This window comes from Sturnira hondurensis, unplaced genomic scaffold (assembly GCF_014824575.4).
Source record: "Sturnira hondurensis isolate 20B ecotype Veracruz unplaced genomic scaffold, ASM1482457v3 Scaffold0016284, whole genome shotgun sequence".
Taxonomy (NCBI): domain Eukaryota; kingdom Metazoa; phylum Chordata; class Mammalia; order Chiroptera; family Phyllostomidae; genus Sturnira; species Sturnira hondurensis.
The window spans coordinates 462,725-476,966 of NW_028088915.1; the positions used below are offsets into that span (position 1 = coordinate 462,725).

Sequence of the window (14,242 nt, forward strand, 5' to 3'; positions counted from 1 at the left end):
CTGAATTCTGCGAGCCATTCTAGGAAATTAATTGAATCAAATTAATTGATTCAGGGGTTGTGGGAATCTCTGATCCAGTGTTGGCTGGTCAACAACCTGGACTTGCAACTGCCACCCTGAGTTGCAGGAGGTCGGAGCCCGGACTTGTGATTGGCATCTGAACGTCTGTGTGTGGGGCAGTAGTGGGACTGAACCCTTAACCTCTGCTGTGGACTCGAACGCTATCACCTGGCAGAGAGTCAGAATTGACTGAAATCTTGGACACCCTGCTGGTGTCTGAGAATTGTTTTTTGGTGTGGTAGAACCCAAACCCAAGTTGGGACTGGGTCCAGGAACCCTATTCACCTGACAACCCCAGTTTCATCATATCACATCCTTGATGTTGACTCTGTTTAATTAATTAATTAATTAATATTGAGAGAGGGAGAGAGAGAAACATTAATGTGAGAGAGAAACATCAATTGGTTACCTCCTATATGAGCCCCAGCAGGGGACCAAACCAGCAACTTAGGCATGTGCCCTGACTGGAAATCAAGCCTGTGACCTTTCGATGTATGGTACAATGATCCAAACAACTGAGTCCCACTGGCCAGGGCTGCGCTGACTTCTGTTTAGAAGGCTCTTTCCCATCATCTCCACAAATCAAAATTATTTCCATCCTTCAAATCCCAACCCAAATGCCACTGCTCTCACGAAGCTGTCTCCTGTAGTCCTTCCTGTGTACAGTAGCTTTTTCATGGCCCTTATCCACTAGGTCCATCACATAGTTCACTACAACTCTTGCTCTTTTAGACCATGTTCTTTTCTGGGGGGATTTGAGAGAATAATTTCTTGTTATAATAAACAGGAAACACAGTACAAGATTCCACTGAAACTCGAACAGTTGACAGAATACGGTTGAACTTAAACTTTCAAAGGAAATAAGAGGGTCCTACAAAGCCAGTGTATGAAGAAGGTCAAGATTGGTTTGGGATAAGCACAAGACTTGCATTCAGCATGGGTATCTTCTGACCCTTCCCTAGCAGGTATCTGCTGTAGTTCCCCCATCTCTCTCCCTTCTGAACTTTCTACTTAACCAAATGGCTTTCCCCCCTCTACTGCAGGTATATGGAAAACCAATAGTGCCCCTTTATACATGGTGCAAAGCCAAGAGGGAAGTTTATAAATCTTATTCCAGGGTAGAAAGTGTACACATACCCAACCCAGCACACATTATGTGGTATCAATGTACATGGTAGCGACTTTACTCAAATGAGAGCTGCTACCACGTATAGCCTGCAATGTAGCCCTGTAGCTAGGTCAGTGTTTCTAATTTACTGTATGTGACAGAATGCATTTCTGAACTCCAGATTTTCTAAACACCTCTAAGAGGCTTGACACAGAATAGAATGGTATCTCAGAAACCTAGGCATTAGGGAGGAACATTGATGGATTCTCCCTGGGAAGTTTTCAGAGGCACAGAGATAAACAGAGGAGATGTTAACGTTAGAATGTCAGAGCATGGATAGCAGATGAGGGGAGGCATAGATGGACAGAGGGCCGACACATGCAAAGGGAAGTCTTGAAGAAGGAAAAAGAAACCAAAACAACAAACAAAACCAAACCCAAATCATAGGAAAACAAGTTTCATATAATACAATATCAAAAAAGTAAAAAGAACACACCAAATGCACAAACTGGTGACAAGTCCATGACTTATTGTGAAATATTTAGAGAGGGAGGGGGAGAGAGAGAGAGAGAGAGAACAGGTAGGTTTCTCCTCATGTGTTATCTCAAGTTTTACAGTCATGATAACTGTGGCAGGAGTCTCTCAGAGGAGGGCAGGCAAGCTTTAATCATTGTTTTCGGGATCTGTCAGCGTCAGGTAGGCATCCAACTCAGCATCCCAGTGTCCTTTCATTTTTTATATGTATGCATTCAGCTGGCTGTCCAGCTGCTCCTTGGCTAGTATAATGAGAGCAAGAGTACCTCTCCCTTGTCCACAGCCTCAGCCCCAGCCTCCGAAGCTCTCTTTCCCAACCTATCGCACTGCTACCTCTACCATCAATTCTACCATGACCCATTGTTCCATTTTCCTGAGCCTCTCTCCTAAGGACCTCCACAACTTCAAATACCACCTCTTATTTAAGCCCATTGTGGGAGCTATGGCATGCCCACCTAGGAGCAGGCTTTGACCACAGAGTGACATCCTGCCCCTAAGCAGGGTTCTCGTAGCACATCCGCATGTAGTCCTCCTCTGGGCAAGCCTCTCTGGATTATGGGCAGGCCTCATCATCCTGTCACTCGCCTGGCTAGGGCCTCTATAGGGTGCCTGGATGTTACTCTTACCCAGGTGCTGCTTTAAACTCCAGTTGCATGGCACCACCCTGCAGACACCCAGCCACAGCTTGGACATACACCCTTCCACGCCACTGTCCACGCCAGTGTCCAAACCTAGACCAGGTTCCTGAGGGTAGAGACATTCTCTGTGCAGAAATCCTTGCCTATACCACCCATTCATTCAACAGACTGACAGAGGGCCTACACTATGCTAACCACAGACATGAACACTGATCTTACAGTGGGGTTCACAGTTTTTTTAGGAAAGACGAATTTTATTCAAGCAATCATGAGTAGTTACATGAAGAAATATTACAAAGTGCTACAACAGAAAGGCCTCATGTAGACTGGGGTTAGGGAAGACTTCTCTAGGGAATGATATTCAGGGACCAGTATGAATGGAAGTAAACCCCATGACAAGGCAAGAAGAGAAATTTCCAGGAAGACAGAGGTAGAAGAAAATTTGGTCTGTTTGAGGAACCGAAAGAAGGTCTGTGACATGAAGTGTGTTGTAGAGAGAGGGGCTCTTTACACTGTATACAGGAGGCAAGCTCGGCTTTGTGGCCTTGTAGGCAGCCTACCACTGAGTTTTATCTCAAGTGAAGGATTATGAGCCAGGAAGGGACATGATCTAATCTGTTTTAGGCTTTTTCAGGCTGCTACATGAGAATTCTATGAAGGGAAGTACAAAAGTGGAAGTAGCAAGACCAGTTGGAGGCTATTATAGTAATTCAGGCAAAAGAGTGGCCATGTCTAGGTTTGAAAAGTGGTCACACACTATTTCCGGTCCCACCTGCTGTTTCAAAACCTGACCACTCTCTGTGAAGAGGCGGGGTTTATTTCCTTCCCCTTAAACCTCAAACCCAGACTGCTGGGTTTAAGATTGTTGGTCAGCTTCGGCAAATGGGATATGGGGAAGTGAAAGTGCTTAATTCTCAGCTGGGTAAGAAAGGCGAGCAGCTTCCGCCTACATGCATACATACCCTTCCCCGCAATCCCATACGCTCACCCTGGGAACCAGCCTCCACCCTGTGAAGCTCACACCAGCCTGTATGGAGAGGCCTCTGGGAGGAGCCCGTGTGAAAACCTCAGGCTCCAAACAAGAGCAGTGTGGACCACCAGACTGAGACCCTAGTCATCGTGGAGCAGAGACGAGTTACCCCTGTCATGCTTTATTTCGGTTTCCAACCCACAGAATCCATGAGTGTGTTTTACCCTCCTAAATTCTGGGGTCAGATGTGATACAGTCACAGCACCTGGAACAAGAGGACACTGGCTGGAACTGGTGTAGTGACAACAGACATGGCAAAAAAGCAGACCTATCTGAGATGCCGAAAGGAGATAAAATTAACAAGACACTCATAGAAGGGACAGAAACATCAATTACGTACGTAGGCTTGAGGGAAAGCCCAGATGAAACACATTTTAAAAAATCTTTCTCTACATTTTTAATGATGGATTTAATCTTGAGAGCTTCATTCATTTGACTTAATAACCTGATCTCAGGGATTGGTAAATGTTGACTAAAGTCATATTCTCTTGTTGGATTGTTCCCTTTATCATTATGTAGTGTCTTCTGTGTCTCTTATATAGTCTTGGTTTTAAAGTCTATTCTATTGGATATAAGTACTGCTACCCCAGCTTTTTTTTCCCTTTCCATTTGCATGAAGTCTCTTTTTCTATCCCTTTACTTTTAGTCTGTGTGTATCTTTCAATCTGAGATGTGTCTCTTGGAGGCAGCATATATATGGGTCTTGTTCCTTATCAATTCAGCTACCCTATATCTTTTGGTTGAATCATTTAAGCCACTACATTTAAGGTGATTATTGATAGATATGTATTTAGTGCCATTTTATTGTTAGACTATTTTCCTCTGTTTTTTTTTCTTTTCTTTTCTTCTTCCTCTTCAAGCAAGCCCTTTAACATTTGTTGCAGTGCTGGTTTGGTGTTAACAAACTCCTTTAGCATTTTCTTATCAGAGAAGCTCCTTATTTTTCTTTCGATTTTAAATCATAGCCTTGCTGGGTAAAGTAGCCTTGATTGCAGGTCCTTGCTTTTCATCACCTTGAATATTTCACGTCATTCCTTTCTGCCCTGAGATGTTTCTGTTGAGGAATCAGACAACAGTCTAATTGGTGCCTCCTTGTATGTAACTACCTGCTTTTCTCTTGAGGCTTTTAGGATTCTCTCCTTGTCTTTAAGCCTTGACATTTTAATTATAATGTGTCTCAGTGTAGGCCTCTTTGGGTCCAACTTCTTTAGTACTCTCTGAACTTTCTGGACTTGTGTGTTTTTTCCCTTCACCAAATTAGGGAAGTTTTCGGTCATTATTTTGTCAGATAGGTTGTCAGTCCCTTGTTCATTCTCTTCTCCTTCTGGTATTTGCATGATGTGAATGGGTTATGCTTCATGTTGTGCCAAAAGTTTCTTAATCTCTCCTCATTTTTTAAAATTCTTTTTCTTTTTGCTGCTCTGCATATTTTTTTTGTTCTACCTTGTTTTCTAAATCACTGATTCAATCCTCTGCTTCACCTACCCTGTTTATTCCTTCCAGTATATTATTTATTTCATATATTGTATTCTTTATTTCTAACTGGTCCATTTTTAAATGCTGTTGAGTATCCTCTAAGTAATCATTACTCTAAATATCTCATAAATTGCTGTCACAATTTCATCTAGTTATTCTTCAGAATTCTCCTGTTCTTTCATTTGGGGCTGCTTCTTTTTCTTGCCATTTGGCTGCCTCTTTGTGTTTGTTTCTATGTATTAAGTAGACCTGCAAAGATTCTGTTGCAGACCTATGTCAAACCCTGCAAGTAGCTGGCCCTGGGAAACTTCTTTGGAGCTATCAGTGTTCCACAGCTTGTGGCTCCCTCTGCTGGGCCTGAGTGTGTGCAGAAAGAACCAGGCTGCACACTGAGGTTGGCTTTTACCAGGCCCATGCCCGGGGAGGGTCAGCTAAAGTCTCAGACTTCCCAGAGATTCACCTCTGCCTGTAGGCTTTCTGTAGGAGTGTCCTACCCATAGCCTGTGAGCCAAATGTGGCCCAGGATAGCTGTGAATACAGCCCAACACAAAGTCATAAATTTACTTAAAGCCTTTTTTTGTTCATCAGTTTTTGTTAGTGCTTGTGTATTTAATGTCTGGCTCAGGACAATTCTTCTTCTTTCAGTATAGCCCAGAAATGCCAAAAGGTTGTACACCTGCTGCATAGGATTAATCAGTGAATATCTTCCAGCTGTACTCCTCAGCATCAGAGCTTAAGTAATTCCTGTGGGTGGGGCTATTGCTTCACCTCAGTTGGATGCAACTTGGAAAAGAGTGCTCTGCCTCAGAAAGATGACCTCTGCAGTATGGGAAATGACTCAGCACAGGAATCCTTGAGGCTCTTCCTTCAGTTCTTTCCCTAGTGCCACCAGCCCCAGACTCTCCTCACGTGTCTGTAGTCTACTCTGAACCTCCCTTTTCTGGAGCCCAGGGTAAGTGGCTACAAGTGGAATTTTGTGTGTTGGCACTTTAGGAGGCTCTCTGTGTCTCCAGCTATATCTTCCTGGTGGATAGAAACCTCGCTGCTTTTCACAGCTATACATTATTTGGGTTCCTTTCCTAGTTCTGATGCTACTAGCTGGAGAGTCATGCTTGGGGTTGAGACCCCACACTTCTCAGGGGGACCCCCCTGGGCTGTTGAAATATCCCTCCAGGATTTTAGCTGCCGCCTGTGGGAGTCCAGCCAGCACTCTTGTGCTTTCTCTGCACTCCCTATCAGTCATGTTATAGCGATGTGGCTTCTTCCATCTGACTGTATTTACAAAGCTTCTCTCCAGCTAGTGTTCAGTCAGTTATCCAGGATGCTTTCTCTACAATTTAGTTGCAATTCCAGTGTGGTCCTGGGAGGAGGTTAGTGTAGCTTCCACTTACTCTTCGGCCATCTCGGTCTCTCTCAGGGATTGGTAAAATTTGATTTTTTTCATCCACTAACATGTTGGCATGGATAAAGATTGAGCCCAGGTTTTCTTTTTGATAAAGAAAATGGAGCTTATGGCCAAGGTGGGGGCACAGGTAGATACACTGTGCCTCCTCACATAACCAAAAGAAGTACAACAACAAATATAAAAAAAATGCAATCAGAACTGCCAGAAAATCAAACTGTATGGAAATCCAACAACAAAGGAGTCAAAGAAGAAACATTCACCTAAATTGGTGAGCTGAGACAAAGAAATATGGCCCAAATGAAAGAACAGATCAAGACTCCAGGAAAAGAACTAAGCCACAAGGAGATAGCCAATGTACCAGATGCAGAGTTCAAAACACTGGTCATCAGGATGCTCACAGAAATGATTGAGTATGGTTTCAAAATAGAGAAAAAAAGTTAAGGCTATGCAAAGTGAAACAATATATATATATATATATATATATATATATATATATATACAGAGAGAACCAACATTAAAGGGAAGAAACTGGGAGTCAAATCAATGATTTGGAGCTGAAGGAAGAAATAAATATTCAACCAGAACAGAATGAAGAAACAAGAATTCAAAAAAATTAAGAGAGCCTTAGGAACTTCTGGGACAACTTTAAATGTTCCAATATCTGAATCATGGGGGCACCAGAAGAAGAAGAGGAAGAGTGATAAATTGAAAACTTATTTGAATAAATAATAAAGAAAAACTTCCCTAATCTGGCAAAGGAACTATACATGCAAGTGTAAGAAGCTCAGAGTCCCAAAGAAGTTGGACCCAAGGAAGCACACACCGAGGCACAGCATAATTACACTAGCCAAGATTAAAGAGAGGGAGAGAATCTTAAAAGCAATGAGAGAAAAAGAGACAGTTATCTACAGAGGAGTTCCCATAAGACTATCAGCTGATTTCTCAAAAGAAACCTTGAAGGCAAGAAGGGGCTAGAAAGAAGTATTCCAAGTCATGAAAGGCAAGGACCTACATCCAAGATTGCTCTATCCAGCAAAGCTATCATTTAGAATGGAAGGGCAGATAAAAGTGCTTCCCAGATAAGGTTAAGTTAAAGGAGTTCATCATCACCAAGCCCTTAGTATATGAAATGTTAAAGGGATTTATCTAAGAAATTGAAGAAGATTAAGAATATGCACAGTAACATGACAACAAACTCACAACTATCAACAACCAAACCTAAAAAAAAAACAAAACAAAACAAAAATAAAAACAAACCAAGCAAACAACTAGAACAAGAACAGAACCACAGAAATGGAGATCACATGGAGAGTTATCAGGGGAGTGAGGGGACAAATTCGTGGAAAGGTAGAGGGAATAAGAAGCATAATTGGTAAATACAAAATAGACAGGGGGAGGTTAAAAATCATATAGGAAATGGAGAAGTCAAAGAACTTATATGTATGACTCCTGGACATGAACTAATGGGGGGAATAATGGTGGAAGGGCGGAGTAGGGTGCAGGGGAATAAAGGAGAGAAAAACAGGACAACTGTAATAGTATAATCAATAAAATATAGTTTAAAAATAAAAAAATAAAGAAAATGCAGTCATCTAAGCACTAAGAAGGGGAGTTCCCAAGGAAGAAAGGGGTAAGAAATACAGATGGTATCTCTATAACTACTCTGGTGTCAGCCCTTCTTTTCAATCTTGCTGCTGTTAATGGTGGTGGTGCTGGTACCTTTGTTATTAATGACACCAATGGCTAACATTCATGGTGCCAGGCATCACAGGCATTAGCCCATCTTATCCTCACAATAAGCATGGGAAGCAATTGCCACTGTTGCTTCTCTTACAGGAACCAAACAACAAGGAACTGAAGTAACTTGCGTAAGGTCACAGGGCTGGTAGCACTAGTGCAGGGACCCATGCTCAGCTCTGTGTGGCTGCAGACTGTTCCTCACCCTGACACCATCTTCAGAGATGGCCTCGGGTCCCTCCCAACTTCTTAGGAAGCAGCACTCTCTGCTCTCTAGAACTCTAAAGCCTGAGCTTAAGGAGTGAATGTGTGTGTCTCTGCTAAGGGCATGTGGCAGAGACCCTAACTGCCCCTGTGACTTTACTTCTCTTCTGGGATAGTGGAGCTAAGCTGTGGTCAGTGGGACTTGATGGAAATGAAACATCTGCCTTCTTAAGAAAGGGATGTGACTTCTACCCATATCCCTGTCACTGGCTGACCAGCAATCTGGGACCCCAGAAAAAAGGGCCGTGTGCTCAAGATGGCAGAACCACTCACCAGGAGTCTGCCTCACTGGCCTAACTCACCCCAGGCTGGTTTTGCCCAGGCTTTTTTATAAGAGAGAAATACACTTGTGTTTTATGCCTCTGTTATTTTATGTCTTAGCTATGGAGAACTTATATTCTAGCATAGGCTACCAAGAAAGTGCAAACAGAATGCAATGGAGTCTCTGAGAAGAAACAATCATTTTTTGGAGTGTACGTTTTTCTTTACTCGCACACCTCTCTTACTGAGTGATTTTTATTTCTCTAACATTAAATAGTAAAATTGAGTTAGCTAAGCATGGGAAGAGTGTGAGACGCCCAGGGTGATGTTCCCAGAGGCAGGATTAACTGCAAGGTGGGTTTTCTCCCTGGGTTTTTACATATACCTGGATCTTAGTTGTTGCGGATTTTCAACAAAACAGGGAAAATAAGACCTATGCACACTAGAGGCTGGCCCCAAGGAAAGCTCTAAAACTCTGAGAGCTGCTTTGAAGTTATCACAGACTATAATCAAAACAGAATACCACACCTGATCCTGTCTGTGTCTTCCTACTCCAAGTATTTAGTTTATTAGCCTCCTGTAATATCCATATTGAGGCATTTTTTAAAAAAGAGACGTATAGGTTATTTCTATAATGCTTTAGTCTGTTTTTTTCACTTATAAATATATACCAACAATTTTATAGTTACCATCTGAATTTTGTGTAGAAATCATTAATTCAATATAAAGAGGGTTTTTATAAACCAACAAGACAAACAACACACCAGTCGACATATAATACAAGAGATGAATTCCATAAATGGTCCCAACCACTGGCCTCTCTGTACCCAGGCACAGGGTGGTGCCCTGTCACACTGACGCTGAGCCTGGCTAATGGGATGGGAGTATCTGCTCAAACAGAGCAGGGAACAGTAAGGGACGTGAGTCCTTCTCTTTCCCCTGCCATGTTCGTGAAAATAAGCCTGAGCCAGCCTGAGAGAGGAAGAGACCACAAAAGCCAGCCAGCTTCGCCTTAAGCCTGCCAGCTCGAGTGACCCACCAGGTGACCACAGATGCATGAGTGAGCTACCGGCTGTGCTCAGCCAGGATCAGCAAAACCACTAGGTTGATCTGCAGACTCTGAGAAATAATTAAGTTGTTGCTGGAAGTCACTGAGTTTCGAGGTAGTTTGCTACTAGGTACTGGCTTACTAATACAGATAAAAATAGGAAAAGGAAATAAAAATGGCCAACAAACCAATCTAAAGATCTTCAATCCAATTCATAATTAAAGAAACGCAAAACCAAATCAATGAAACCTTGTATCAAGTTAGTAGAAATGAAGAGTTGTAGCACACAGCTTCGAGGGAGGTGGGGAGGAGGAGCCAGCACTTTCAGAAAAGGTAGATTTTGGTGATTCCAACTCTTTTGGGCAGACATGGCACTCAAGATCCAATCCAACCTCCTTTTATGTTTTCCTACATTGCAGAAGCCTTAAAGTTATGAACTGCATTTCCCAGGCTCTCTTAGAGCAAGATTTCTGGATGTGAACTGGATTCTGCTAATGGCTTCAGTCTGAAGGGGAACCGTGCTCCTGCTGGCAGACAGTGCTGGTCCATAGTCTACACTGATAACTAACCTCTGCTGCCTCTCCTCCACTCTGTGAACGTCTCCGGAGCTGTAAAATCCTGCGCAAGGGTTAATTAGCACTGCAACCTTCTTTCTGTTGTTTCAACTGCCTCAGATGTACCTCTCCTCCACGATTATGCACTGAGCCTTTGCCAGCCTGGGAAGAAGCCACAGAGACTGGCTGATACCGAAGGCTGGCTGAAATGCCTGCACTCAGGCCAGATAAGGTGCTGTGGCAGAATCTGGGTGGCTGATAACATAATTATTCCCCAGTGTTTTTCTCGGGAATACCTAGGCCTGTCCACATTATATGGTAAATTCCCTTTCTCAGGGATGTTGTAAGAAGCTTTGTCATGCACACACCAGGGGAGGGTGTTCAGCTAAGGTCAGAGGCTAGCCCTCACTTCTCCCTTTTTTTTCTTAAAAAAATCACATCACTCTAATTGACTTTTGATCCCTTCCACCCCCTTGCTGGCTCATGAAAGCAATTTTTAAGAAATCTAAAGACTATCAAATATTCATTTTTGTAAAAGCTGTATTGGGTTGGCCAAAAAGGTTCTTTGGTTATTTCCCAGACAATGGCTCTAGTTATGCTGGGTTGTCTTTAACTTCATTTGAAACAATTTTGTTAGACTGTATTCTGACAGCTGTCATAGCATCATCACATCATCATGCATTTAAAAAAAACTTATCAAAATTGAGCCCTGGCTGGTGTGGCTCAGTGGATTGAGTGCGAGCCTGTGAACCAGACGATCGCAGTTTGATTCCCAGTCAGGGCACATGCCTGGGTTGCAGGCCGGTTCCCAGCAGGGGACACATGAGAGGCAACCATACATTGATATCTCTCTCCCTCTTTCCTTCTCTTCCCTTCTAAAGATAAATAAAGAAAATCTTAAAAAAAACTTATCAAAATTGGTTAATTTTTGTGCAGCCATTTTAATACTGAAGATGGAAGAAAATATACAACATTTTCAGTGTATTATGCTTCATTATTTCAAAAAAGGTAAAAACGCAACTGAAACACGAAAAAGATTTGTGCAATGTGTGGAAAAGGTGCTGTGACTGATCAAACATGCCAAAATTTGTTTGCGAAGTTGCTTGGTACTGTTGACAGTTTGGCCAAATAGTTCCTTGCTGAGGGTCTCTCTTATGCACTGGAAGACGTTTAGCAGCACCCCTGGCCTCTCCCCACTACAAGCCAACATACTCAAAATGTCCAAATCAATACAGTTACAGGCAAAAAATGAAAAGTATGTCTTTTACTTTACAGAAAAAACTAAACGTGTATGTATTTGGCCAGCCCAATAACATACACGTTCCATAAGTCCCACACACTCCAAATAGTGATGTTAAATGAAATATGAGGGTGGGTTGCACCTGCAACTTTCCCGTATCTTCAGCCTCTCTCTCCTTCCAAACGTTCCCTCTGCACTGGGAGCTCAGCTCCCGCAACTGCCTGCCGGACCTGCCCTATCAATGAGCCTTTGCTCTCTCACTGCTCCGGTTTTCTCCTATCACTGGATCCTCTCCATGTCTTGTCTTTTCTACAGAAATCTATCCTGTCAAACTACCTTCTCACGTATTTCTCTTTCTTCAGCACCTGACGCATCTAAAGAGCAGAGAGGCCTGCACAAGCCCCGCCCCACCTCCCCAGTCCTTTGCTCAGCCCTGACATTCCGGGGATGGGATATAATAGCCTTTCTTCAGCCCCCACCGCCTGCATGCTTCCTTTAAAACAAAACAAAGCAAAACACAGCAAAACAACAATAATTACAACATAAAAGACTAAATGTGGACAATAATATGGTGGAACACTAGGAAATTAACAATAAAAGTTCAGCATCTGGCTGGTGAGGCTCAGCGGATTGAGTGATGGCCTGTGAACCAAAAAGTTGCCATTTTGATTCCCAGTCAGGGCCCATGCCTGGGTTGCAGGCCAGGTCCCCAGCTGGGGCCGTGCAAGAAGCAACAGATTGATGTATCTCTCACACATTAATGTTTCTCTCCCTCCCTTTCTCCCTTCTCCTCTCTCTGAAAATAAATATTTAAAATAACAGTTCACAAAGTTTTGAAGAGTATCAGGATATGTTTGCAATATAACATTAGGGGGACAACTGCATAGGTAGCATCATCTCAACAATATATTCGTCTAAAAGACTAGGAGAGAAAAGAGGTGACTTGAGTAGTGGAATTACAAGTTATTTTTGTTTTCTCCTTTACTTGTGTATTTTACGATGAGTCGTAAAAAAATCCGGAAGAATAAAAGGAACATTTCTCTGATCTGCTGCCTGCTCGTAAATTCTAGCAATGCCACAGTTACGTTGACTTTAGTGCCTGACCTTCTGTATCTCATTACCTGAACTTCCTTCACAAAAGTTCTCCCTTTTTTCTTATTGGCATAAATTTTGTCATTTTTGCCAGCACTCCTCTTCCCCTTCTGGCACCCCTATGATTTGGACATTGGAACGTTTAAAGATGTCCTGGATGTTCCTAAGCCTTTCTCATTTTTTTGAGTTCTTGTTTCTTCTGTTCTGTTTGAACGTTTCTTTCTTCCTTCTGGTCCACACCATTGACTTGAGTCCTGGTTTCCTTCCTGTCACTGTTGGTTCCCTGCACATATTTCCTTTATTTCCTTTATAATTTGCGACAATATTCACCAATTCTCTGAGCATCCTGATTTCCAGTGTTTTGAACTGTACATCTGATAGGTTGGCTATCCCTTCATCACTTAGTTGTATTTTTTCTGGAGCTTTGAACTGATCTTTCAGTTGGGCCATTTTTTTTTTTTGTCTCAGTGTGCCTGCTTTGTAGAAAGGGGCAGAGCCTTAGGTGTTCACCAGGGCAGGGCAACTCATGTTGCTGTGTTGTTATGCTATATGTGGGAGAAGGGACAGAGAGGGAACAATGCTGCTTGCTCCACTCTCTGCCAGATTTCGGTTACTTCTCCCGCTTCTCATACGCAAATTGGGCTCTTTTGGTGATTACTGGGTGGGTGAGTTTGTGTACATTCTAGGACCCTGTGAGTCTCTCCTGTGAACTCTCCCACGAGGCTTGGAGTTTTTCCTGCTTTCTCAATCCCCACAGGTGTTTTCAATCAGGGGTTTGAGGCTTTATTTCCCCGTGCTGGAACCCTGGGTTTCATGGTCTGTCTCACCACGTTGTTCCTCCCAGTTTATCTGCATGTGAATGTGGGACCACCCAGTCTGCCAGCCAAGGCCTTGCTGAGAGTCCTCTCTACCCAGCTGCCTGCCTCCGAGCCCCTCCTACTGGTCTGGATGTTTAATTCCTTGGTTGTCAGACTTCCATACAGTTCGATTTTCTGTCAGTTCTGGTTGGTTTTTTGTTTTTAAATTTGTTGTTGTCCTTTTGGTTGTGAGGAGGAACAGTGCGTCTACCTATGCCTCCACCTTGGCCGGAAGTTCCTTCCTTTTCTATTTTTGTCTTGTAAATACTTTCTTGGTAATTGATACATGTCAGTCCTGGCTATTTTCAAATATTTACCATTCTTACTGATTTGTATCTCTCCCCAGGACTTCTGCCTGATCAGTCTCAGGAACAGACTGTCACAGTGGATCAGGTGCTCTTTCAGGACCAGCCGAAAGCTCTGAGAAAGTGATTCTTTGTTACGGTGCTGAAAATCTTGATGAGTGTGCAGGTGTGTTCTCTGGAGGGGAGACTTGGTGAGCCACCCGCAGCTCAATGCACTCGGTCATGTGAATGGGAGCTCACGGCTATGTGGAGGACGGATTTGAAGAGAACAAGACTGAGAATAGGAGGAACAGTTAGGAAGTTGCCACAGCAGTGGTTTGGACAAGAGTCTAAAGGTTTGAATCAGGGAGTCTTAGTAGGGCTGGGGAGGAATAGACTGAGCAGGGCTTCCTGCTGCAGGAAGAGTCACAGATTCCTGGTTTCCAACTTTGGTGACTGGGTGACTTGCAGGGTCATCAAGTTAGGCAGCAAACAGGGGCAAACATGTAAGCAGGTTAAGAGGAAACCTAGGTTTTCAATGAATTGAGTGTGGGATAGTCTTAGAATATCTATGCAAAAAAATGTACGGCAGGCAGTGGAAAATAAAGATTAGAGACTGGAGTGTCACCAGCATTAGGGTTCAGGTGAAATGAG

The 14,242-nt window shown here is 43.1% G+C and overlaps 1 pseudogene; it reads right to left on the reverse strand.

Moving 5' to 3' along the window:
- Positions 1 to 1,609: 1,609 nt before the first annotated feature.
- On the reverse strand, positions 1,610 to 2,500 carry LOC119000784 (chromatin target of PRMT1 protein-like; annotated as a pseudogene).
- Positions 2,501 to 14,242: the final 11,742 nt, after the last annotated feature.